The sequence below is a fragment of the Lithobates pipiens genome, unplaced genomic scaffold (genome assembly GCF_037356315.1).
Source record: "Lithobates pipiens isolate NorthernLeopardFrog02 unplaced genomic scaffold, aLitPip1_a1.2 Scaffold_1, whole genome shotgun sequence".
Taxonomy (NCBI): Eukaryota; Metazoa; Chordata; class Amphibia; order Anura; family Ranidae; genus Lithobates; species Lithobates pipiens.
In genome coordinates, this window is record NW_027507685.1 from 2,565,443 (window position 1) to 2,590,726 (window position 25,284).

The 25,284-nt window shown below is 42.0% G+C and overlaps 1 long non-coding RNA gene across 1 annotated transcript in view; it reads right to left on the reverse strand.

The window, feature by feature from the left end:
• The window catches only part of LOC143987983 (uncharacterized), a 48,213-nt gene that overhangs the window by 2,174 nt on the left and 20,755 nt on the right, over positions 1-25,284 (reverse strand). Inside the window, exon 2 of the long non-coding RNA XR_013276729.1 lies at positions 19,590-19,754. This is a non-coding gene — a long non-coding RNA (uncharacterized LOC143987983). The remainder of the gene's footprint in view (positions 1-19,589; positions 19,755-25,284) is intronic.

The window sequence follows — 25,284 nt, forward strand, 5'->3', positions numbered from 1 at the left end:
CCATGAATCAGCTCACCATCACCAGTGCCCATCAACGCTGCCTCACCAATGTCCATCAATGCTGCCTCAACAGTGCCCATCAATGCAACCTGATGGGTGCCCATTAATGCAGCCTCACCAGTGCCCATCAATGCAGCCTCACCAGTGCCCATCCAAAGCAGCCTCACCAGTGTCCATCAATGCAGCCTCACCAGTGTCCATCAATGCAGCCTCACCAGTGTCCATCAATGCAGCCTCACCAGTGTCCATCAATGCAGCCTCACCAGTGTCCATCAATGCAGCCTCACCAGTGTCCATCAATGCAGCCTCACCAGTGTCCATCAATGCAGCTTTCCTAGTGTCCATCAATGCAGCCTCATCAGTGCCCATTCATGCAGCCTCACCAGTCCCCATCAGCTCAGCCTCATCAGTGCCCATCAATGCAGCCTCACCAGTGTCCATCAATGCAGTCTGTTCAGTGCATGGGGATTAGAGAGAGAAGAGCTGCTGGATTACACAGTGCGGAGACCTCCCGTTTACCCGGTGCGGCTGCTGTCATACGACGTCCTGCCTCCTGGACCGGCTTCTATGATAGATGGAACAACAAGGACAGGGACAAGGGATCTAGCCCTTAGGGACTTTCAAGGTGCTGATATACCATAATAGGGACAATACCAAAAAGAGATAGTATAAAAATGACAAAGATTTTTATTACATAGTGTGTATAAAAAAGGGATACAAAAATATTGAATAAAAACAATTAATCACATCATTTGATTAACAGATTTGATACAGTTTATGGGGCTTATAGAATATACCACACAACATGTTTCGCTCCAAAAACGAGCTTCTTCAGGAGTAGTTGGTATATCTAGTAGATAAACTGTAAATGAAATGAATACAAAAATAAATCAAAAACGAATACATATATGAATACAACTCATGCTGCATGACACTAAAACATAGTCTATAATGTCTTAAATTATAGATACAATGAAATATGCACAGAGATGAAAACCTATAGAATATTGAAACGCTTGTTTATGATACAATCGATGTAGGTCCAAAATGTGATCTCACCTAAACACCATATTTGTTATGCAACTTCGCATCCCATCTCATTAAGCTATGTCCACTACATTGGGATCAAGATAAGAACCCAAGAATTGATGCTGGGCGGTCCATATTGGAGGTCATAGGAAAGCTGCCAAAAATAGGACCTAAATAAACATAAAAGGTCTAAATATATATATATGCGTATAGGTAACCCCAAGTCTAAAAAAAAAAAGTCTAAATATACCAATACCTAAAAGTGATAGAGCAATTGGATCAGCCAATATTAAATAGTTAAATGGTTAAACAATAAAAATGAAATATTCCATCATGGGGACAAGGGCCTCATCCCCGCAACCCTTGCCGGTGGTTGTGGGGGTCTGCAGGTGGGGGGGCTTATCAGAATCTGGCCCCTAGATCCCACCCCGCCTATGTGAATGGGTATGGGGTACATTGAGCCCCTACCCATTCACCAAACAAAAGTGTCAAAAAAGTAAAAACGTCAGGAGACAGTATTTAACAATTCCTCTATTAAAATGCTGTCTCTTGGCTATGAACACTGTTATGCATGCAAGGGAGGGGCCACACGGTGATGTAAACGGGTGACCCCGCCCCTTCTGACATCACCAGGTTGCCCTGCCCTTGCCTATATAACAGCTGTCAAAGCCAAGAGACAACAGTCGGCAGGGTTTTTTTTCTATGCTATGTAAGCAGCCTTATATAGTGTGGGGCGTGGCCCTAGTCCCCCTGAGACATGAGTCATGGCTTTTGCAGCAGAGCGTGCGGTGATTGGCCAAAGCATACAGGTCAGGTGCATGCTTTAGCCAATTATCAGACATCAATGCACTGCGATCTCGCAGAGCATTATGGGGCGTTCCGCGGCACTCGAATTTGCCTCAAAGGCCCCATAATATTCACTGTTCAGTGAATGGGCAAACACCGGATGTTCGAGCTCATCCCTAGTCTACATTATGATCCTCAGTGGTCACCACTGATCCAGGTTTCAAAGTTTCTCTTATTAACACATAATTAACCAATCATTCTGTCATTAATCAGCTTAACTGGGATCAATGCAAAGGAAACTGACTTAGTATTGACATATTGCTGAAAAGCCTGACCTGCTTAAGAATAAGTTGCCTTAGGTTACCAAGCTTTAATTAGCTTACAAAATGCTATCCATAAAATCCTCCCAAAAGAAGTGAACAGGCCAAATTATCAGCAATGTCTATCCATATCCTTGCCTCGAGGTGATCTACATATGATACTATACACTGAAGTGAAAGAATGAGTAGCAATAGTAGAACAGGTCTCCTGGGTCAATCTTGTTTGCAGTACTGCAAGCCCTGCTTCCTGTTAGCAGGATATGCATTCTAGATATAAAAATCATAGTATCCCTAGCATCCTGGGGGTCCATTGCTATTAAACAGTATTTCAAAATGATGTTCTAATGCTTCTTACCATGATGCCATGATGAATATTTAAATGTGTTCCCTTCCTTTTGAGCTACTGTCATGCCTTCAGCATTATTATTATTATTGTTTATCTAAAATTTTCAGTAAGTCATCTATTGGCCAGTCAGTACATGTACATCAAAAAAAGAAAAGGTGTAGCAGATAGTAGAAGAAATAGTTGCAGTTTATTTCCTGTGACTATTATATCAAAGCTAATGATGGTAAATGTCCTTAAAGCCCAACCCCGGGGAAAATAAATCATCCCTTCTAGTAGGGCTGCTCCCACACTTCAAGAGTTAAATGCTCTTTTAGGTCTAAGGCTTCAGAAAAGTAATTGTACTTACTTGATCCCACAGCAGCTGGTGCTTCCTTACACTCCAGTAATGGACTGTTCCTCAGTGTCCTCAAGTCCAATACAGGACTGTGCTCTACTTTTAGTTGGAACAATGGGACCCGACAGGGATGCTCCCTTTCGCCTCTGAACTTTGCATTAGTTCTAGAACCTTTACTTTGCCATTTCAGGGTCAATGTGGACATAAGGGGCATACAGAGTGGGAGAGTCCATCAAAGTTGCAGCTAATGCAGACGACTTATTGTTCTTTGTCACTAATCCTGAACTTACTATCCCTAACCTGCTGAAATCCCTTAAGACATATGTAGCCAGGGCTGGACTTACCATTGGGCTTGACTGGGCTCAAACCCATGGGCCCCGCCCAGATACATAGCCGAGTATACTCAGCTCGGCTGCGCTCAGCTCCTCTCGGGACTGCGAGAAGACCCAAGATACACAGGACTCTATCTCGGCGGCGCCATTTTTAAACTTCAAGACTGCAATGACAAGGCTGAAAAAGACAAGGCTACACTGACAAGGGTGCAGATGGATGGGTAAGGCTGCAGATGGACACTGATAAGGCTGCATTGATGGGCATTTAAATGTATGTTTTTTGCTTAAAATTCCCTCCTAAACGTGGGGTGTGTTATACTCCGGCGCATGTTATACGCCAATAAATACGGTAATATATAGAAGGTAGGGCCCGAAAATTACTCAAGCCCAGGGGCCTCCACCACCCTAAGTCCTGCCCTGTATGCAGCACTCTCTAATTACAAGATAAATGAGCAAAAGTTGGAGGCAATGAATGTGAACCTACCCCTCTAAAAGGTTCAGAACATAGGACACAACTTCCCATTTACATGGGCCAACAATAAGTTCATGTACCTGGGTATTTACCTTACTGCCTCATTATCAGAAAGTTTTTAGGAAAACTTCCTACCGTGGTTGACGATCTCTCTCTCTCTTTCTCCTTGAAAACTTTGCTGTTACATTGACCATCACTGTAACAGCAAACACATTTAAAAAATAAAAGTCACTGATCACCCCCTTATAGTAGTACAGTGTTACTATGGTGACACTGATGAAAATAATAATAAAAAAATAAAAAAAAATAGTAAAAACTGTCAAACAAATTTAATAAAATGGCTTTTAGACATGTGTATACATGTATTGTGTCCCTGATAACAGCCACACCAGTCATATGATGATGCTGTACTGCACTGATGACAGTGAATTTTTTTTATTCAATTTCTTCATTTTCAAAATAAATTGTACCAAAAAATGACAACTTAAAAAAACACGCCCTCATAATTTATCGTATTTTATCCAGATTATACAGGGATATGCACAGATCATACATGGTATGTCTAATGCCCTGTACACATGGTCGGAAATTCTGATGGAAAAAGTCCGATTGGATTATGTTGTCGGAAAATCCGATCGTGCGTGGGCTCTATCGGACTCCAAAATCTGATCGCATAAATTCTGATCGTGCGTAGACAATTCTGATGGACAAAGTGCCACGCATGCTCAGAATAAAACTAAAAAGAGGAAAGCTATTGGCTACTGGCCCATTTATAGTTCTGATGTACACGTTTGACGTCACCTCTTTCAGAACGTTCGGATTTTTGGACAACTTTGTGCGACCGTGTATATGTAACACAAGTTACAGACAAAATCCATTGGAAAAAAATCCAACGGATTTTGTGGTTGAAATGTCCGACCGTGTGTACAGGGAGTAAATCATACAGGGTATGCCTAGATCATACATGGTTTGCCCAGATCATACAGGGGCATGCCCAGATCATACAGGGGTATAATTCCAGAGCCCTGTGATCTCCAGGTTCCATCATTGAGACGATGTGTGTAGCAGCCATACCGTCTGGTTCCAGTGCATACTAGAAGCTGTCATAGGCTCTTACCTGCATAGATGAAGCAGTCGATTTTGGGCTCCATGCCCTCCTGACTGGGAGGTTACAAATTCCTGGTCCTGGACAATGTGTTGCTGAGGCTTCAGTCAGTCACAGAAGGAGCGGTGGAGAATGTGGCCGTCTAACCGATGCGTTCAGACAATTTTTTAGTCCGCAGCCCCAAGGTATGATCGGTTCCAGCAACCATCACCAGCATCTGATTTACATGGTGCAGGAATACCTAGGGGCAAGATCAGACATGGACACCTTTCCCACCGAAAATCCTCTGGGTTGCTGGGTCTTGAGAATGGATCACTGGACAGAGCTTGCGCAGTATGCAATTGAGCTACTGGCCTGTCCTGCATCCAGCGTTCTTTCGGAATGCACATTCAGTGCTGCTGGAGGCTTTGTAACCGATCACAGGGTGCGCCTGTCCACTGACTCGGTTGATTGACTGACCTTCATAAAGATGAATCAGTCTTGGGTCACCACCAGCTACCAAGCACCTGATGCTGATGTAACCAAATATATTTTTTTTAAATGTCAGATCCCTTCCTATGCTGATGCTGAGTGACTATCCTGTTATGCTGAGTGACTATCCTCTTCTTCCTCAATGATCATGCTCATAGCTTGTAAGAACATTTTTGGTTCTTGGCGCCTCCACCAGTGGCTAAGGCCCAATTTTTCAGCCCCTATTTAACAGGGGCGTGTAATTACAATTTTTGATGCAATACTTTGCAGAAGGGCTCATTCCTGCGCTCCAACTAGAGTTTCTGTGAGGTGTTGCAGTGTTGTGGCACCAGTGCCTAAGGCCCAATTTTTATGTCCCTATTCAACAGGGACATGTAATTACAATTCTTGATCTAATATTTCACAGCAGAGCCCATTCCTGCGCCCACCAAGAGTAACTGAGGGCTTACAGTGTTGTGGCAACACCACCACCAGAGGCCCAATTTTTCTGCCCCTGTTCAACAGGTGCATATACCGTATTTATCGGCGTATAACACGTGCTGGCGTATAACATGCACCCCAAGTTTAGGAGGGAAGTTTAAGGAAAAACAAAAAAAAAAAAACTTACATTTAAATGCCCATCAATGCAGCCTTATCAGTGTCCATCTGAAGCCTTGTCAGTGTCATATGCAGCTTTGTCATGCAGCCTGGTCCATCATTGCAGCCTTGTCATGCAGCCTGTCTATCATTGCAGCCTTGTCCATCATTGCAGCCTTGTCAGTGTCATTTTCAGCCTTGTCAGTTTTATCTTCAAAAATGGCGCCGCCGAGATGTCCTGTGTATCTCGGCGGCGCTCGGTAGTTCTCGGCCGCCTTCGAGATATATATATATATATATAATGTTTGGGGTTCTAAGTAATTTTGTAGCAAAAAATACGGATTTTAACTTGTAAGCAACAAATGTCAGACATAGGCTTAAGCATGAAAGGGTTATATATACATAAAACATATACAAAGCTATAGATATACACACACACACACATATATCACATTCTCTCTGCTCCTCACCTCAGCTACATAAACCTGTACACATGAGAGATCAGCCGTGATCCTCCCACGGATCGTGGCTTTTCTCTCTTTCATAAACTTATTCTGAATGACGCTAAAATCACAGAAAAACACAGCGCATTTCTAGGTGCCATTTATCCTTAATGGCACCCCTACTATTTTGCTGTGATTGTCGCACAACAACCATACGGGCAAAAATCTCGGCCAACCATACGGGCAAAAATCTCGGCAAACCATACAGCCAAAAAAATGCACCTGGCTCAGGACCAAACTTTGGTTCTTGAACTTCTTTGCTATGAAAAACGTGCATAGGGCATCCCATTCAAGTGACTTGGATGCCCTTTACATGGCACGCAAAATCACATGAAAATCACCTGTACAAAATTGTGAGCAGGAACACAAGTTCTCACTATGTAAAGTGTGACTGGGCCTAAGAAGAAAAATTATTTATTTTTCTCATTTTACAAATGTAAAAAAAAAAAAAAAAAAAAAAAAAAAAAAAAAAAAAGCAATCAATCAGGCAAACTCAGTAAGTTAAAAGAAACAATTTATCTTTAGATTGTAAGCGGGGCCCTCAGATTTCTTCCGTAGTGAATTGCATTGTAACTATACTGTCTTCCCTCAAATTTGGCGCTATATTAATCTTTTAGAATAATAATAATAATAATAATAATAATAATAATAATAATAATAATAATGTGTGAGAATGCAGTGTTGTTGGCTCAGGAGTGTAAATATTTTGTAAACATTGAATCAGAGATCATTCTGTGAATGAAGTCGCACTAATAGTTTCATAGTTTCACATTTCTTAAAGTGGTTGTAAACCCTTACAAACCACTTTGACCTACAGGTCAGCCTAGATTAAGGCTTACCTGTAGGTCCAAGAAATATCTCCTAAACCTATACGGTTTAGGAGATATTTCCAAAAAGACAGGCACCGCTGTCTACGGCGCATGGTTGTCCCATGTAATTTTTTTTTACATTTTCATGTGGGGTTTCCCTTAAAGTCCTTAATGCTGTGGAGTAAAATGCAAGCTTTTAGTAGGCGATACCATCTGTGTGATTTTCTGCCATTTAAGCACAATTATATTGAGAACATACCATTACTAGTGTTTGATGGTGGGACTACTTTATATTCTAGGTATAATAGTACTCAGCACAGTGACTTAGGCCCCTTTCACACTTGTGCTACCTGAAAGTCGTGCGATTTTGCAGCACTTTTTTCCGCGATTTTGATGCAACTTTAAGCAATGCCTGTGTAATCTTGAGGTCTATGGATGAAGGAGTTGCAGGGAAAGTCGTGCAATTTTGCTGACATTTTGCAGCGATTTTGCAGTGGCAATTTTGCCATGATTTCAGGGAATGCCTGTGTAAACTTGAGGTCTATGGACCTCAACTTGCATCAAAGTTGAACCAAAGTAGTATAGGGACTACTTTGAAGTCAGTGTGACTTGAAGTTGCACAGATAGGAATGGTACTCATTGAAAATCTTGGGGTGCTTGTCATACGATTCTGATGTCCAAAGTCCCAGGAAAAGTTGCACAAGTGTGAAATCGCCTCAGCCCAACTTTGCTAGCAATTTCATTTTCCTGCGCAGATGTCTAGGGAAAAATCGCATAGGTCTCAGCTGTCCCCCTGTCCCTCTTTCACGAGAGGAGGATTTCCCCAACCACCTTGAATGTGTGGATGGAGAAATTGGTTCTGTTTTCCCGTTCAGCCAGCAGGCTAAATGGAAAAAAAAAATAAAAAATGAGCCATACATGGTCAGCTTCATATATCTTTACAACACTACTATCTCATGGGCCTTGTCCTGTTTGAAATGAAGACACAGACTAGTACCATGATTTTTGGGCTTGCCCCAAGATCAAAGAATTTTAGAAAGCTGTGGTGTCCCTCCTATGTATTCAAATACTTACCCCTGACACTGATTGGGCGCTCTTTGGAATGCTGGACTTCCCTGATATGTAGATGTCTAAAGGCTGTAACCCATTCTTATTATCTCTCTGGTGGCTAAACACAAGTATATTTATTCTGATCCCCTCTCTGTTTTGTTATTTCTTGAAAGATTGTTGCATGTATTCCACATGTAGGTCTCGTTAAACAAGGACACAAATTGCAGAATGCTTTATTGTCTGTGAATCTTTTATAACAACACTATATACTGACACTCAAAAATCAATAGCACTATGCTTTTGATATACCCAAAAGGTATTTAACCAGACTAATAGAGAATAATGTTTGGCGCACCAATATCAGAAAAGGTAGAGAAAGGGTGTGTCCCGGTTATGCAACGATGCTGCCATGAGTCAATAACAGCGCAGGCAACATTCCAGGGAAGTGGCAAAACTCTGACACCCACTCTGGTTCTTTTAAAAACAGTTTGTGGGGCCCTGAAGAGCACAGGCTGTATGCAAGATGATGGCCACAGACAGCACATGACACACTGCATCCGGCAGTGTTTCTTAAGAGATACAGGCATTTTGTCAGGGCTTAGCTCAGCCCTTCCTTCCTCTGAGTTGGCCGCTCAGCTGTTAGCTAATTGCAAGCTCCTATCTCTCCACAGTGACTCACCTGTTAATGATATCCTGCTCATCAATCCTACCTACTTAAGCTGTCCAGCCCAGATGATCTCTGCCTTATGCCAGCCATACACGGTTCGAATTTCGAAAGAATTTTCCTTTCGAAAATCGTATCTAAGAATTTTCGCATGAATTTCGCACCATTAGTGGGCTGCAGCAACAGCCGATTTTCGTTCGGAAAGAAAATTTGAGGAATCGGACATGTTGGAAATTTTTAGAAAAACTAACGATTTTCTAATCAATGATGGGAGAATCATGCGAGAAACGTAATAAGAAAAGAAAATGTACGGAGAGAAAAGAAGATTCCCAGCCAAGAAAATTCTTTTCAGTAGCAACATGAGGTGAAATTGAAGGCTTGGTCGGCCGAATTTCGAAAATCAATGGTGGCATCATCGGATCACAAAAAAAACGAATTTTCTGATTTTGAAAAGAAAATTCGTTCGAAATTCGATCGTGTATGGCCTGCATTAGTCTCTGTGATGTTGACCAAGGCAATCTCCTGCGTTCCTTTTAAAGACTTACGTAGCTGACATTCCTTCTGGCTCCAGATCCTGCTTGCTGTTCCACTACGCTGATCTATGGCTTTCTGACTTGTCTGGCTATTCGTTCTGGTTATCAAACTTTGGCTTTGGCTATGTTTTGACTACATTTGTTCTATTCACTTTTATTTTTAAACAAGTGTGATTTAACTGTACTTCTATCTTGGTCTGCATGCACTCTAATGCTGAAAAGAGCCCTTCAACTCCTTCTGGACCAACTGTGCAAAAAGGGGATGCCCTATTACTGGAGGTATCCATTCTGCCTAATTGCACAAATGAACAACAAAACCTTCCTTCTCAGAGACTGAACCTGGACCTGCCATTCTTCACCGAGCAACTACACCTGGCTAGAACCGAGATTTCTAACTGGAGAGTGGTGGAGGACTTTGCCCTACCCAGCTAGAAAAAAAAACCTTGGAAAACCAGCAAGGGCAGACTGAAACAGCAGCAATGCCAATAAATAACACAGAAATCAGCATCCTTTTCTGTTCATTCCACCCAACTAAACCATCATTGCAAGTGACAGACTGATACGCCTCATCAATGAGTTCTGCACCTTACACTGAACTGAGGATGGGCAAGTTCCTTCATTGTAATTTTCCACACCACTAGTAGGCAATGTACTTGTATGTAGCATTACTCCATATAGATGGGAAACCCCATCCTCATACTATCCAATTCTACTAAAAGAAAACAAAACATTGCTCCAGGTCGGTCCACTCTTCCACCACTACTGACACAGTAGCAGGTGCTGGCATCGTCCGCAACAGTCTTTATGGAACAAAGGAAAATCCAATTGGCCTCACATCTAATAAAATCAGCTTTGTTCAATGATTCTTCATGTAAAAACACTTCCACAAGACATAATGGGGAATACAGCAACTCCAATCCTACTGTTTATGGGAGGGCTCAGGGCCCATAAATACGCCTCTCAAAGGAGTCTCCCTTGATTAGGCTTTTGAACTGCTTTAATGTAGCCAGCTGATTTTTACCACTTTTCTTGCATGAGCAACGGTCTGGAATAGCATCATCACTCGCCAACTAAAAGCGAGCACCAAGGAACACATACCCCCTGGATCTGCCTCCCTCAACAAGAGGCCTTGATTGGACCTCCTGAACTAATTTACCTATCCTCACAAACAGAACCACCTTAGACGCAACCAACTTCAATTTTCAATATCTGTGGTACATGCCTTGGTTATTTTCTTACTGTGCACCCCCATGCACCAATTAATAAAACACTTTGTGTCCTTGAAGGGCATAGAGGCTGAGCTAGATGACCTGTGATAGCTTGATGTGTATTACCAATAGGCCCTGTTCCACTTAATGGAATACATCCAATAAAAAGGATCAACCCTTGGTGAACTGGGTGCTCTGCTCTTCTGAAGGGAAAACCTCTACCAAGAGCTCTGTATACTTACACAGGCAAATATCTACTCTCCTTTGTAGTCCTGAAACATTTTCACAATCCAAAGTCTACACTGGATTGCTGGAAGTCAACGCATGCGCTGACTAGTGACTATAGTTATTACACAAAAGTTCAACAGACTGTCTCCAGAATAGGTCTTTTATATGTTGAACAATTTCATCTAGACCACCCAGAAAGGGCTACAATAGAACAAATTATAATCTCTGATCACACACCCATGAAGAGATCATATGTGTGATCTGTAAAGATCAGCTGTGACGACTTAAATCTTTTGGATGATATTACTGGTAATAACTGCCATTTAAAACTATTTTCAGAGTAATATCCCTGGGGAGGTGTCTTAGAGCTCAATATGGGAGGGATGTAAAGTGGTCATACACGAGGAGCTTATTGCTCATGGTAACCACCTCAAAATAGCAATATAAACTGAATTGGCACAAATTATTCATAACAGTCACACATTGGAAAATGCACACAAACACCAAATATTGAACAGTGATGAGAACAAAGTAAATGTTCTTCATCTAAAAGTTAACTTACCTTCTGGACAATTTTACAGAGAAAAAAGTTCAAGTGCTTGTCACATAAACTGTATAACCAGAGAAACAAGTGTGGTAGAATCCTCACCAGCAATTAGTTCTAAAGAGAATCGGTCAGTGTGTGTCTGTAGTTGTTCCAGTAAAATTACTTGTTTGGTCAGAATAAACCGGCACAGGGATTACAAAAGTTCCTGTACCTGGAGTCCTGCTTTAACAGTTTGTTTACAGAAGTATACATATAGTAATACATTTTTATCCTTCATTACATTATATATATTTTTTCCAATCACAGTGTTGTAGCCTGAGGGATTCTGCATGTCACCAGTGCTACTGCTGTCAATATATCTTAACAAGATCGGGAATTGATATTTCCTTGGTTGTGATTTAATTCTCTCTCCAGAATAATAGCTAATTGCAGCAAACATTCCCCCCCCACTTGGTTCTCCTTGTTTATATCCCAAGATTTAACATCTTATAACATGGGTCCAGTGCTTTTATCAGCAGAGACACATCTGCTATGATCTCAGGGCACAAATGTCATAGTTTATAACTCATGTCAAGCTGCTGGTGTCTGTCGCTAGTGATGAAAGCTCTTAGCTGTACACATAAAGGCAGGATCACTGTTTGCCTATGACGCACTGCACCATTTTCCTCTCTGCAGCTGCAGACACCTGTTAATTACCTTTAAACCATACTGAGAACCAAATGTAATACTAAGAAATATAAGCATATTATAAGCAAAACCATATATTTGCCAATGCCACGTTTTCAGGCTTATTGAATTTAAATCATTGCGGTCTTGTTAAAGTCTTAACCAGTTACAAACACTTTGCCAAAGATGGTAAAGTTGCACAAGACAGGTTTTTAACCTGATGATACATCTCTTTATGCCAGGCCTGTCAAAACTGATGCATTTACGAAACCGTGGCCAACTAGGGTAAGAATTTAAAGTGAATTTGTGCTTTGTCAATGCAGCCATGTTTACCAGTGAACTGTGGGGAGTGACACAAAATATCCAGAATTTCCGGGTATGGGGAAGGGCAAGAGTACATGGCTCGAAGAAAATTCCAAGTCTTGATTTTGTCAGGGCTGGCTTAGCCCTTCCTCCTCTGGGCTGGCTGCTCAGCTGTTGGCTAATTGCCAGCTCTCTTTTCTCCCCACAGTTACCAGCTGTTCCCGATGATGCTCGTCTGACCTGCCTATTTAAAGCCTTCCAGCTCATTTCTCCATTGCCTTCACGTTCGTCACATCACTAAGAACCATCTCCTGCTGTTTGTTTCAAGACTGGCTTGCTGACATCCCTCCTGGCTTCTATCCTGCTTGCAGTTGCTCTCCTTGGATCCCTGACGTCTGGACTGGCTGATTACCCGATCTGGTTTATGAACTTTGGACTGGCTGACTACCCGATCTGGCTACTGGACTCTGGCTATGCTTGACTACGCTTTTTCTTATTTACCTTTTTATTTTTATTAATAAACAAGTGTGATTTGATTGTACTTCTGCCTCTGTTTCATGGTTCCTGACAGATTTGAAGCGTACACAGGGCTAACATCCTTTACTCCTAATGGCCAAACAGAGCGGTGGGGAAGTGAAGGTAAAAAAAAGCTGCCTGTGGGGACACTATTAATATAAACCCTGTTGCTTGTTTCAGCATGAACAAGGCACGGGTTCACTTTAAATTGAGTGACCCCCATTACGTCTATATTTCCTTTTATAAATTTTTCTTTTGCAATTGATTAATTCAAAAAGGTTTTCTACACCATTTTTAGAGTTAAAATATTTAAAATTATAAAAAACAAAAATGTTTGCATCTAGCTAATGAAAAAAACTCTAGTATGTTTTAAAATGTCTAATGATTATGCTATCCCACGCTTAAAGCTTCCACTTCAAAATGTACACTTGCAATTAAAGCTAAACTCCAAGCATACAGATACATAGACAAAAGATTTACACATATGCGATCTATTAAAGATAATAACCACTTGCAGACCAAGCCTTTTCAGACACTTTTTCTTTCCAAGTTTAAATCAGTATTTTTTGCTAGAAAATTACTTAGAACCACCAAGCATTATGAAGGAGCCCTAGGGTAGTGGATTAGATCAAGGGGCTTGCAAGTCAAAGGGGTCTCAAAGTTGAAGTAATTTTAGGAGTGGAATAGAAGTCGAGTCAGTGCCATAGAGAGGATGAGTACGGTCAAGGAGTTGAGATAGTGTGCTAAAATATATGGTGCAGGTGCACAACGGGGATGAGAACATAAAATGATCAGTGAAAAAGTAACCCAAACATACAAATAATTGCGGGACTTTTCTTTTCTCCACATGGGATTGCTGAATAAGCCAGCTCCCTAGATCTCACCCAATGACCAGGGTTATGTAACTGCCCGTCTGTAAAATTACTTGATTGGAAATGCCCAGGATGTAAAGACATGGGAGTGCTGGGAGGTGGCTAGTGAAGCCCATGATAAAATAGAAAGGTGTAATTTGTGGAACAAAAAAAGAAAGAAAGGTGGTGCCCAAATAGGGTAAATGTTTTCTATACCAGTAACTAATAACAAATTGTAAAAACATTGCATGAATAACAGATGAGAAAGCTAATATGAAATCATTTACCCATATGTCCTAATACCACAGAGGCCATGAGGGCCACAGTGGGGGGAAATTCAGCGATAGCCGAAGCGGTTGTTGGAGCCTGAGGATTTAAGATGTTTCGGGGGGGTCCTTCCTTGGACTCCATTGATCCAGGGGGCATGAGATAGGTTGGGTCTTAGTAGGGAGATTCACATGAGCCTCCGGGTTCAGGGAGCAGAGAAAGTTTTCAGCATCTGGTGGGTCATGGAAGACGAGTTGGTCCCCGTTCGGTGACTTTAGCTGGAGTATGGCAGAGAATGGTAGAGTGAATTTTATTAATGCTTGAAGAGCTCTGAACATATTTGCTGGAAAGCTATACATTTTTTAGACACGTCCGCGGAGTAGTCAGCAAAGATCAGGATTTTTGCAGGGGGTGGAAAAACCCAAGTCTTCCGGGATGTGCGAAGCGCAGAATTCCAAAATGGCAGGTGCCTGTAGGGATTCAGGGACTCCTATAAAGCTTCTGAATAATAAAATGATTGGTTTTGTCTAGTGATTCTTCAGTGGCTTGAGCCTTATAGAGCTTATTCTCTATGGCAGAGATCCTGTGCTCAGCTTCAATTAGTCTGAGCTTATGCTCCCGCAGTGAGATCTGCGGGAGCCGTGAGAGGAGCCACCAAGCACTATAATATATATATCAAGTGTGTCCTGGGGAGTGGGGAGCCTGTCATCTACTAGGACCCCCAGGTCCTTTTACATTCTACATTCCCCCCAGAAGTTCTCCCCCTAGTGAGTAGATTTCATTTATATTTCTTGCCATCCAAATGCATTATTTTACATTTATCTACATTAACCGCTTGCCGACTGTGTCGTGCACATATACGTTGGCAGAATGGCACGGCTGGGCAAAGTAACGTTCCCGTACATTACTTTGAATTTCCCGCCATGCGCGCGTGCCTGCCGCTAGCTCCGTCACCGTGCCCGCGATCGTGTCACAGAGCTGAAGAACGGGAAGATGCCAATGTAAACACAGCATCTCCCCGTTGTGCCGATGTAAACACAGCATCTCCCTGTTCTGCCTACTGACAAGACACTGATCGTCTGCTCCCTGTCATCGGGAGCATCGATCAGTGTCATGTCACTACTAGCCCATCCCCCAGACAGTTAGAATCACTCCCCAGGAGACACTTAACCCCTCTCCCGCCCCCTAGTGGTTAACCCCTTCACTGCCAGTGACATTTTTACCGTAATCAATGCAATTTTATAGCATTGATCGCTGTATTAATGCCAATGGTCCCAAAAATGTGTCAAAATTGTCCGATGTGTCCGCCATAATGCCGCAGTCACAATAAAAATTGCTGATTGCCGCCAGTACTAGTAAAAAAAAAATATAATAAAAATGGCATAAATCTATCCCCTATTTTGCAATCAATAAATGCTTATTGCCATTTTTTTTTTTTTTACCAAAAATATGTCGAAGACTACGTATAAGCCTAAACTGAGGAAAAAAAAATGTTTTTTGGGGGATATTCATTATAGCAAAAAGTTAAAAATAATATGTTTTTTTTCTAAATTGTCCCTCTTTTTTTGATTATAGCGCAAAAAATAAAAACCGCAGAGGTGATCAAATACCACCAAAAGAAAGCTCTATTTGTGGGGAAAAAAGGGACCACGCAATTATCAGTTAAAGCGACGCAGTGCCGAATCGCAAAAAGTGCTCTGGTCTTTGGCCAGCAAAATGGTCTGGGGCTTAAGTGTTTAAATCTCATTTGCCATGTAGTTGCCCATCCCATTAATTTCTGCAGATATTATAACGTTTCCACAGAGATTGAGCTGTTTATCCCATTCTCCAGGTCATTTATGAATAAATTAAATAGGATTGGTCCCAGAACAGAACCCTGGGGGACCCCACTTTCCACCCTGGACCATTTCGAGTACTCCCCATTTATCATCACCCTCTGAACTCGCCCCTATAGCCAAATTTCAATCCATGTACTCACCCTATGGTCCAACAGACCTTACTTTGTACAGTAAACATATATGGGGAACTGTATCAAATGGTTTTGCAAAATCCAGATATGCCACGTCTACGGGCCTTCCTTTATCTAGATGGCAGCTCACCTCCTCATAAAAGGTTAAAAGATTGGTTTGGCAAGAATGATTCTTCATGAATCCATGTTGATTACTGCTAATGATACCATTTTCATTACTAAAATCTTGTATATAGTCCCTTATCATCCCCTCCAAGAGCTTGCATACAATTGATGTTAGTAAATGAATGCAAAGTCTGTAATTCCCAGGAATGTATCCTGGCCCTTTTTTAAATATTGGTGCTACATTGGCTTTTCTCCAATCAGCTGGTACCATTCCAGTCAATATACTGTTCAAATTTTTTTTTTATAATAAAGAATGGTTTGGCAATTACTTGACTGAGTTCCTTAAGGTGCTAACGTTCGCAGCAATACCTCACATGTGTGGTGCGAGCATCATTTACATATTTGTGCACAACTTACGTATGCATTTGCATTTGTTTTTCTTATTTATTTTATTTTTATACTGTCCCTTTAATTAATTTTTTTGATCACTTTTATTATTAATTACAAGGAATGTAAACATCCCTTGTAATATAAATAAGGGATAACAGGTCCTCTTTATGGAGAGGTCTGGGGTCAATAAGACCCGAAATCTCTCCTCTACCTTTTAAAAGTATAAGATAATAAAAAATGTGACCTTTGCTTTAAAAAAAAAAAAAAATTGTTTACTTCCGCCTTACACGGGAAATTAGGTTATGATGTCACTCCGGTCCTCCAACATCATAGAGGCAATCTGGTAACCTCTATGGCCAGCTGCACGACCCGTCAGATCATTTCTTGGGTGCACCGGTGAGAACGGTAAGCCTGAGAAACACCGGCGAGCGGCGGGAGAAGACCCCTGCCACTGCTTCAGAAAGCTATTCAGCGACTAATTAGCCATTCAGACTGCTTGCACAAGAAAGCCAGTTACCAGTTGAGAATCACTTGCAAGCCGCTATGTGTATATACGTATTGTGGTTGGCAAGCGGGTAAAAGATTTATAGTTCTAACAGCCATTTTGTAATCCACATATTCTTGTTAGACAGCTTAACCAGATTCTGCAGTCTTTGGGATTACTAAGGTTAGTTGGACCTGCCTCATACTGTAACTGGACAAAGCAAAAACATAAGCATACCCATAAGATCCTTTCTATACTCCTTTCTTCTTTTAGATAAAGTTTAGTGTTGGATAGACAGCACTACACGCAGTAGAGCCTGATTGGCTTACAGTGTTGCCCTGCCTCTGAATGCAGTATTCTTGTGTTCAAGAGAGTTTCAGATATATTTTCCAGCTTTATGTATAAATACATATAGACTACATTTAGGCTTATGCTTTTTCTATGTGGTGCAGTTGCAGTGTGGTGCATTTAGACACATTATATTATATTTAGACACATTATATTATATTTTACATTTACCCATATCGAAGGTGCATTTTCCTAGAATTTACATCATAGATTCAGAAAGCAGGATTTAACACACTGCACTAAAATGCAAATGTGTAAATACAACCATAATGATTTTTTTCCCACTGATTCTAGAACTGGATTATAGGGTAGGTGTTTCTATCTGTCCGGAGTTCAGGCACTTTACTATAATGGCTGAATCTAATGCCATTCTGACAGGCAAAATGTTGGTACTTCCTGATGAAGCTGAAGCCACCCTCCCTCCCTGACCTCTATCACATTTCTGCTGCCCATTGAAGCATATTTATGGGCAGCAGCGGCCCATCCATAAAGGGCACAGGGGTGCCACCCACCTAATCTCTATGTGCTCGACACCCTAATCTCCATGCAGGGCTCCGGACACATGTGATTAGAGCCAGAGGCTCCAATTGGCTTGAAAAACATTGGCTCAGAGTGCAGAGCACTGCACCCTGAGTCCACCCACTTGTGACAATAGCAGATCAACATTTGCCATTGTCTTCTTGCTTCTCCTCCTGGCTAATCAGGATAGGAAGCGGGTCCTGAGACCAGATTGGGCACGAGGAGATGCAACCAGATTGGCTGGGAGGAGAAGCTGGGGAAGCTGGCAAAGCCACTCGGAACCTGGATGGGATAAATGTGGGGCCAGCGAGCAGGCTTTCAAGCTGGGCTGCGAGCCATTGAGAGGGGCTGTCGAGCTTGAAGTGGTTTGCGGCCCTCCCCCCAAAAAAATGGAGCACTAGCCGCAACTGGTGATGGGCCAATAGGAATGTGTAAGAAAAGGTTTTGACAGCATTTTCTGACACTAGTTGGAAGTGTTGGAGCTTTGCCTATCATAAAAAACTGAAGTTCGGCTGTGCTAAGATCTGCGATCCTTTCTGAAATAATTAAAAAAAAAAAAAAAAAAAATTTATATTTATATATATATATATATATATATATATATATATATATATATATATATATATATATATACACATACACACATATATACTTTAAGCCAAAAACTTTGAGGTGGATTTACTAAATATTCAGAGCATTTTCACTTTTCAAAGTGAATTATAGTTGTGAATGAGGTGAAGTAGACACGTGCATGACGAAAAAATTTATTTAGTTTTGTTTTTTTTAGAATCGTTAATCTAGTTATTTTGCGTTTCCTTAAATTCGGTTGATTCGTTCAATTCCTATTCAGGCTTTGTATTTAGAATTCGTACTCGGAAATTGTTTCATGTCTTTTTGGAATATTCTTCGATTTGAAACGTTCAAGTCGATAAATTTTGAATTGGTCGAAACGAAAACGTTATTTTCCCCATTTGAATGTGGCAAAGCGAACAAACAAAAGAAAAATCTTAATCAAATGTTTACAATGACTCTTTAAAGCGGGAGTCCACCGGGACGCCGCGTTTTTTTTTTTTTTTTTTTTAAAGTCAGCAGTTACAAATACTGCAGCTGCTGACTTTTAAAATAGTGACACTTACCTGTCCAGCGCGCCCGCGATGTCGGCACCCGAAGCCGATCTCTAGATCGACGCTCGAGTGCTGCCGCCACCATCTTGGGTATGGGAATCAGGAAATGGAGCCTTTCGGCTTCATTTCCCGGTTCCCTACTGCGCATGCGCGAGCCGCGCTGCGCAATGAGGACGGTCCCCGCTGCCTCTGGGATCTGTGTGTTTCCCAGCAGGCAGTGGGGCACTTGCGGAAGGGGGCGGGCACTTGCGGAAAGGGGCGTAATGTACGCCCCTTTCCGCAGAGAGCTAGCCCGGAAGTGGGTGCAGTTACCTGGATTATCCAGGTAACTGCACCCCCCTCCCCCCTGAAAGGTGCCAATTGTGGCGTCGGAGGGGGGGAGGAATCCGATGAGCGGAAGGTCCATTTTAGGGTGGACCTCAGCTTTAAATCCCCTTTGGCTTAACAAAAACAGCATTATTTCGAAATGGTACTCTAATGACAAAAAAAAAAGTAAATATGCATTGCATCCCTAGTCTAACTGTTTTTAGAACGTTACATTCAAAGGACCTATTTGAATTAAAACTCTCAGATAAAAGTTTACTTGCATAATTGTTTCTGTATTTCTGTATTATGAATGTTGTAAGATTGCAATGTTATAAATATTTGTAAGGAAAGGCTATTATTTTCTTACTCTCGGTACTTAGAAACACTCCTTGGCACTGGTGAGAATTATAAGATCCTAGTTATTTTACCATTCCTCTGGCGCTAATCTTGATGAAGCCACATGAAAGCTGACATGACTGTCCATGTTGGCATATGTTGGTTCAAATTAGCCCATCTACTGGCTCCAAATCGTTTCTGAAAATATTCCAAGATCCTTCAGGCATGAGTCCATCTGCTTTCTTTTTGGTCTGAAACTGTTTAGACAGAGGGAAAAAAAAAGTATTTCTAAATAAGAATTTATATAGAGATGTAACTAACCAAGCACATAAAAAAAAAAAAAAAAAAAAAAAAAAAAAAAAAAACACAATTCAAACCGAGAACATCCCCCACAAATGGATAAAGGTCTGTTTACCGAGAAGCAGTAATTCTCCAAGTAATTCTCCTTAAGAATCCACAAATAGGTTTGTATTTGCATAGAGACAGTGAAATTTTTAGCAGAAGAAAAATAACGTCTGTTCAAACACCAAAGATATTTCTACTATTACTCAATAGGAAATAAAAAATTATATATAAATAGTAACGGGTAATAAACACAGATGTAGCTAAAGTTATCGTTCTACATTTTTGTTTGGCAGATATTTGTAGAAGTTGTTACTTGAAATATTCTGCTACTATAGGAGGTCTTCAAATGACCATTCCACTAAAGCCCCATACACACTATCAGTTTGTCTGCTGAGTTTTTCCTTCAGGTTTACCAAAACCATGTAGTGCAAGGGCCTGCCTGATTGCATACGCATTGAAACTCCTAAGGTTTGACCTCATATTATATGGTTTTGGTAAATCTGAAGGAAAAACTCAGCAGACAAACTGATAGTGTGTATGGGGCATAATGGCTGGCAGGTCTGCCTTTTAAATCGAAATTTATCGACAGGTGTAATGGTTTATTTACACTGGGAAGGAGGCTCCATGTCTGCAATCCTTGCAATGCATCTGTGCATTAGGCAAGATTTCAGAAGTTTTAAAAAAAATAGGCCTTCCATGCTTGCATGAGTTTCTTGTAAACATTTCGGCTTCCAAAGCACTATGCATCTTAGGCAATTGATTTTTTTTTTTTTTGTAATAAAATGTGTTTTCATTCTTTTTCCATAATTCCTTGCATCTCGGTGCAGTCTCTTTGCAGCCACTCCAGTCTACATGCACTCCAATGATGGCTGCATCATACATTTCCTGGCAGAATTGAGATGGTGACAAAAGTTTAGTAGGGTCTATGGGAATGTTTGACCAATCTTCCTGAAGCGCATTTGTGAGGTCAGGCACTGATATTGGACGAGGAGGCTTGGCTTGCAGTCTCCGCTCTAATTCGTCCCAAAGGTGTTCTATTGGGTTGAGGTCTGGACTCTGTGCAGGCCAGTCAAGCCCCCCCCCACTCCAAATTTGCTCACCCATTCTTTATGGACCTTGTTTTGTGCACTGGTGCACAGTCATATTGGAACAGGAAGGGCCCATACGTTGGTACTTTGATGCTAAATACCAGGGTTATGGCAGCCATAACCTCTGTATTTTCGAGAACAGTGTGCGTTTCTCTTTAAGATAAAAGTAGTCTCTGTGGTGGATTCCTTGCAAATTTATCAGAGACAGGAGAGGAGCCCACCCCCCTCCCGGTTGTCTCCGCTGGTAGCGGCGGAGACGATCATGTCCTCTCCCATAGATGCCTGGCTGCCGACTGAGGGGAAGATGGCCCCTGCTCGGCTCCATGGCATGGGAGGGCGGAAGCGACGTCAAACGTCACTTCTGCACATAGCTCTTAAAAGGAAAAAAAATGTATTTATTTTTTCAATTATTTTTACAATTTTTTTTTCTTGCATTTTAGTGTAAATATGAGATCTGAGGTCTTTTTGACCCCAGATCTCATATTTAAGAGGTCCTATCATTCATTTTTTCTATTACAAGGGATATTGTAATAGGAATAAAAGTGATCCGAATTTTTTTTTTTTTTAAACTGTGTCAAAATAAAAAAATTTACGTAAAGTAAAATAAAGAAAAAATATATAAATTTTTTTAAAGCACCCCGTCCTGACGAGAACATGCGCAGAAGTGAACACATACGTGAGTAGCACCCATATATGAAAACAGTGTTCAAACCACACATGTGAGGTATCACCGCGATCGTTAAACCGAGAGCAATAATTCTAGCCCTAGACCTCCTCTAACTCAAAACTGGTAACCTGTAGAAATTTTTAAACATCGCCTATGGAGATTTTTAAGGGTAAAAAAGTTTGCCACCATTCCACGCAAATTGGGCTAAATTTACTCTTGTCCTATTTTTTTATTAAAAGAAGTGTATTTTTTCAAAAAAAAAAAATGCGCTTGCAAAAACAGTATAACAGAAAGTTTTGCAATGACCACCATTTTATTCTCTAGGATGTTAGAAAAAAAAATATATAATGTTTGGGGGTTCTAAAAAAATATTTTAACTTGTAAACAACAACTGTAAAAAAGAGGCTTGGTCCTTAAGTGGTTAAAGATAATGGCGTCTTTCTAGGTTATGATGACAAAAAGAAAGACAAGTGACTCTAGCATGCAAGTCGGTAAGGGCCATCATCTTCAAGGAACAGGGCAGTGCAATGTGCCTAATGATGAGCGCTTACGACCCTTGGAGCGCCGTTTAGGTTTAGGTCATGCAAGGAGCCAGGGTTGAGCTGAAGCTGTATGAGGAATATCTGGGAAATCTACTGGCTCCAATCACAGCTGGGCAAGGAAATGGGAGAGGTCATCTTTAGTGCGCAGTGTTACAGACTTTCCATTTCTCTCGGCTTGAAGGCTAAAGGGGAACCCCCAGTGATAAGTGATACCTGTTGCCTTCAGAGCTTCCAGTAGAGGGTGAAGTGCCCTGTGTTGCATTAGTGTGCCACCAGGTTCTGGTAAAAGAATAATCGGACCCCATCAAAATAGAAAAAAGGACATTTACGCATAGGTTGCATAATTTGCTCCTTAAAGTGATTGTAAAGGATAATTTTTTATAAAAAAAAAAAAAAATATCATACCTACCTCCACTGTGCAGCTCATTTTGCACAGAGTGCCCCCGATCATCCTTTCCTGGGGTACCCTCGTGGCTCCCCACATCAGATAACCCCCTAGGAGAAGCACTCTCCCGAGGGGGTTACCTTGTGGGCACGCTCCTGACTCCAGCATTTACCTTCCCAGACATGAATGTCGGACTCAGCCCCACCCCCGGCGCCCGCGTCATTGGATTTGATTGACAGCAGCGGGAGCCAATGGCTGCGCTGCTATTAATCTATCCAATCAAGAGTCGGGACTCAGAGGAGATTGGGACAGTGCGTCTCCTCCAAGAAAATGAAGAGGCTCAGGTGAATAAAATGGGGGTTGGGGGGCCAGTGACTGCCAGGAGTTTTTTCACCCTAATGCATAGAATGCATTAAGGTGAAAAAATACAAGGGTTTACAACCTCTTTAACCGTGGATTTATGCAGTTTGAAAATAACGTCTCTCGTGTTTGCGATACATCCTGAGAAGGGGGGCTCTGTGCGCTCTATTAATTTCAATTGACGTGGCAGGAGTTAACTCCAGGATCTCCTTGAATATGCCCTATAATATAGGGGCTGACATAGCCTCGGGTAACCTGCAGATACAAATGTTAGAACGTCGGCTACGATTTTCGTAGTGATCAAGCTGACACACTAGGGCCTCAATCCTCTGATCCTGTGCAGAGCATGTGTCTCCGAGCTGGGATATAGTGGGCAGTGATTCCTTAAATCTCTGCTCTAGGGTTTCAATTCTATTGCCAAGATGGGCAGTATTTGCCTGCAGCTGCTCAATGTTTTGTTTCAGGGCCTTCTCCACCCGGCTAGCAAATCTCTCCAGATCCTCTTTAGTGGGAAGGGACCATATGTGCTTTCTCAGGTTCTGATCTCCCTGCAGCTCAAAGATGTCAGAGCCTTGATCTTGGGAGGGCGGAGGAGCCCTGAGACACTGTGGGAGCTGTTTTGCTTACCAGCCATGGGGATGAGATAGGGGAGGCTGGAGGCTGATGTACTGGCAGGGCCGTGGATACTGTGTCTGCATCCCTGCTCCGACTGGGCGCCATCTTGGATATCCCTCCATGCAGCTGCCCCCCTGTTGCCGAAGTTATTTAGGGAGCCCTTGGCAGACTTTGCGGTGCCCCATGGCTGGGAGCATACCCTGCGGTACTGTGACATCGTGGGCAATGTCCGGTAGTGGTGGTATTCCACCCGGTATTCACTGAATCAGCGGCAGACTGTGAGGAGTTGAGAAGCCGTGCCTCCTCACACAGTCATGGCCAAGCCACGCCCCGGGTAACATACATTTTAAGGAACATATATTCAACATTTTGGGGAGAGAACTATCCTTAAGATACTGCCTCTGTTAGGAAAGCCTCCTATGTGACAGCACAGACCTGCCAATTGTTTGCTTCTGCCCTGAACTTTGTATTGTGGGAAACCACTGCAGTAGATCCCATAACAGTATGTACATCAATGTAACCATCCATTTTGTAAATTATTCTTTTATTTCTATATCTGCATCAGTTCAAGCTAAACTCCAGTATAAGCAAATACCCTCTAGATACAAGAGGAATGTGCACTCTTACTTAGGGATAGGGTTATTTATGTTTTTTTTCCTAAACCTGTGCAGTTTTCTAGTTCTCCTAGGCAGACTGTAGTGGGTGGGCCTACTCAGTCCTTCCTACTACTCCATTCTCTGCACAGGCCATGTACAGCACAGTGGTGATGTCACCGCTACTTTTACATGGCAATATCTGGGTTGTCAAAGACACTTGGTGCACAAAAACTGGAGTTATATTCTTTGTGGAGTTCATATAAATGAAAGGCTTTGTGCCTGGAGTTCAAGTTTAAATTTTCTTACACAATGTTTTTTGTTTGTACATTAAACTATTCTGAGGTTACTAAAAATACGTATTTTTATTAATTTACAGTATTCATAACATAGAATCAACCATATTATGCAAATAGATACAAGTACCGTATTTATTGGCGTATAACACGCGCCGGCATATAACACGCACCCCAAGTTTAGGAGGGAATTTTGTGGTAAAAACTTTTTGGAGGGAAATTTAAGGAAAAAAAAAACAAAACAAAAAAACTTACATTTAAATGCTCATCAATGCAGCCTTATCAGTGTCCATCTGAAGCCTCGTCAGTGTCATTTGCAGCCTTTTCATTGCAGCCTGTCCTCATTGCAGCCTCGTCATGCAGCCTGTCCTCATTGCAGCCTCGTCATGCAGCCTCGTCATTGCATTGTCGGCTTATTTTTTAAAAATGGCGCCGCCGAGATGTCCTATGTATCTTGGTGGCTCCCGGAAGTTCTTGGCGGCTTTCGGCCACTCTCGGACCTTCTCGGAGGCTTTCGGCCGCTCTCGGCCCTTCTCGGAAGGTCCAAGAGCGGCCGAAAGCCGCCTGAGAAGGGGGGCGAGGCAGCCGCAAGCCGCCGAGAAGGTCAGAGAGCGGCCGATAGCCGCCGAGAAGGTCAGAGAGCGGCCGATAGCCGCCGAGAAGGTCAGAGAGCGGCCGATAGCCGCCGAGAAGGGCTCTGGGTGTCTTAAAGCCGCCCAGAGCCCAAAAAATTGTTCAGAAATCGCGGAGTATCTGCGTATAACACACACCCGCGATTTTCCCCTGATTTTAAGGGGAAAAAAGTGCGTGTTATACGCCGATAAATACGGTAACTTTATCTTTGCTGCTATGCTTTTATTTCTGAACATTTAGGTGGCCATTGACTCCTAAATGTT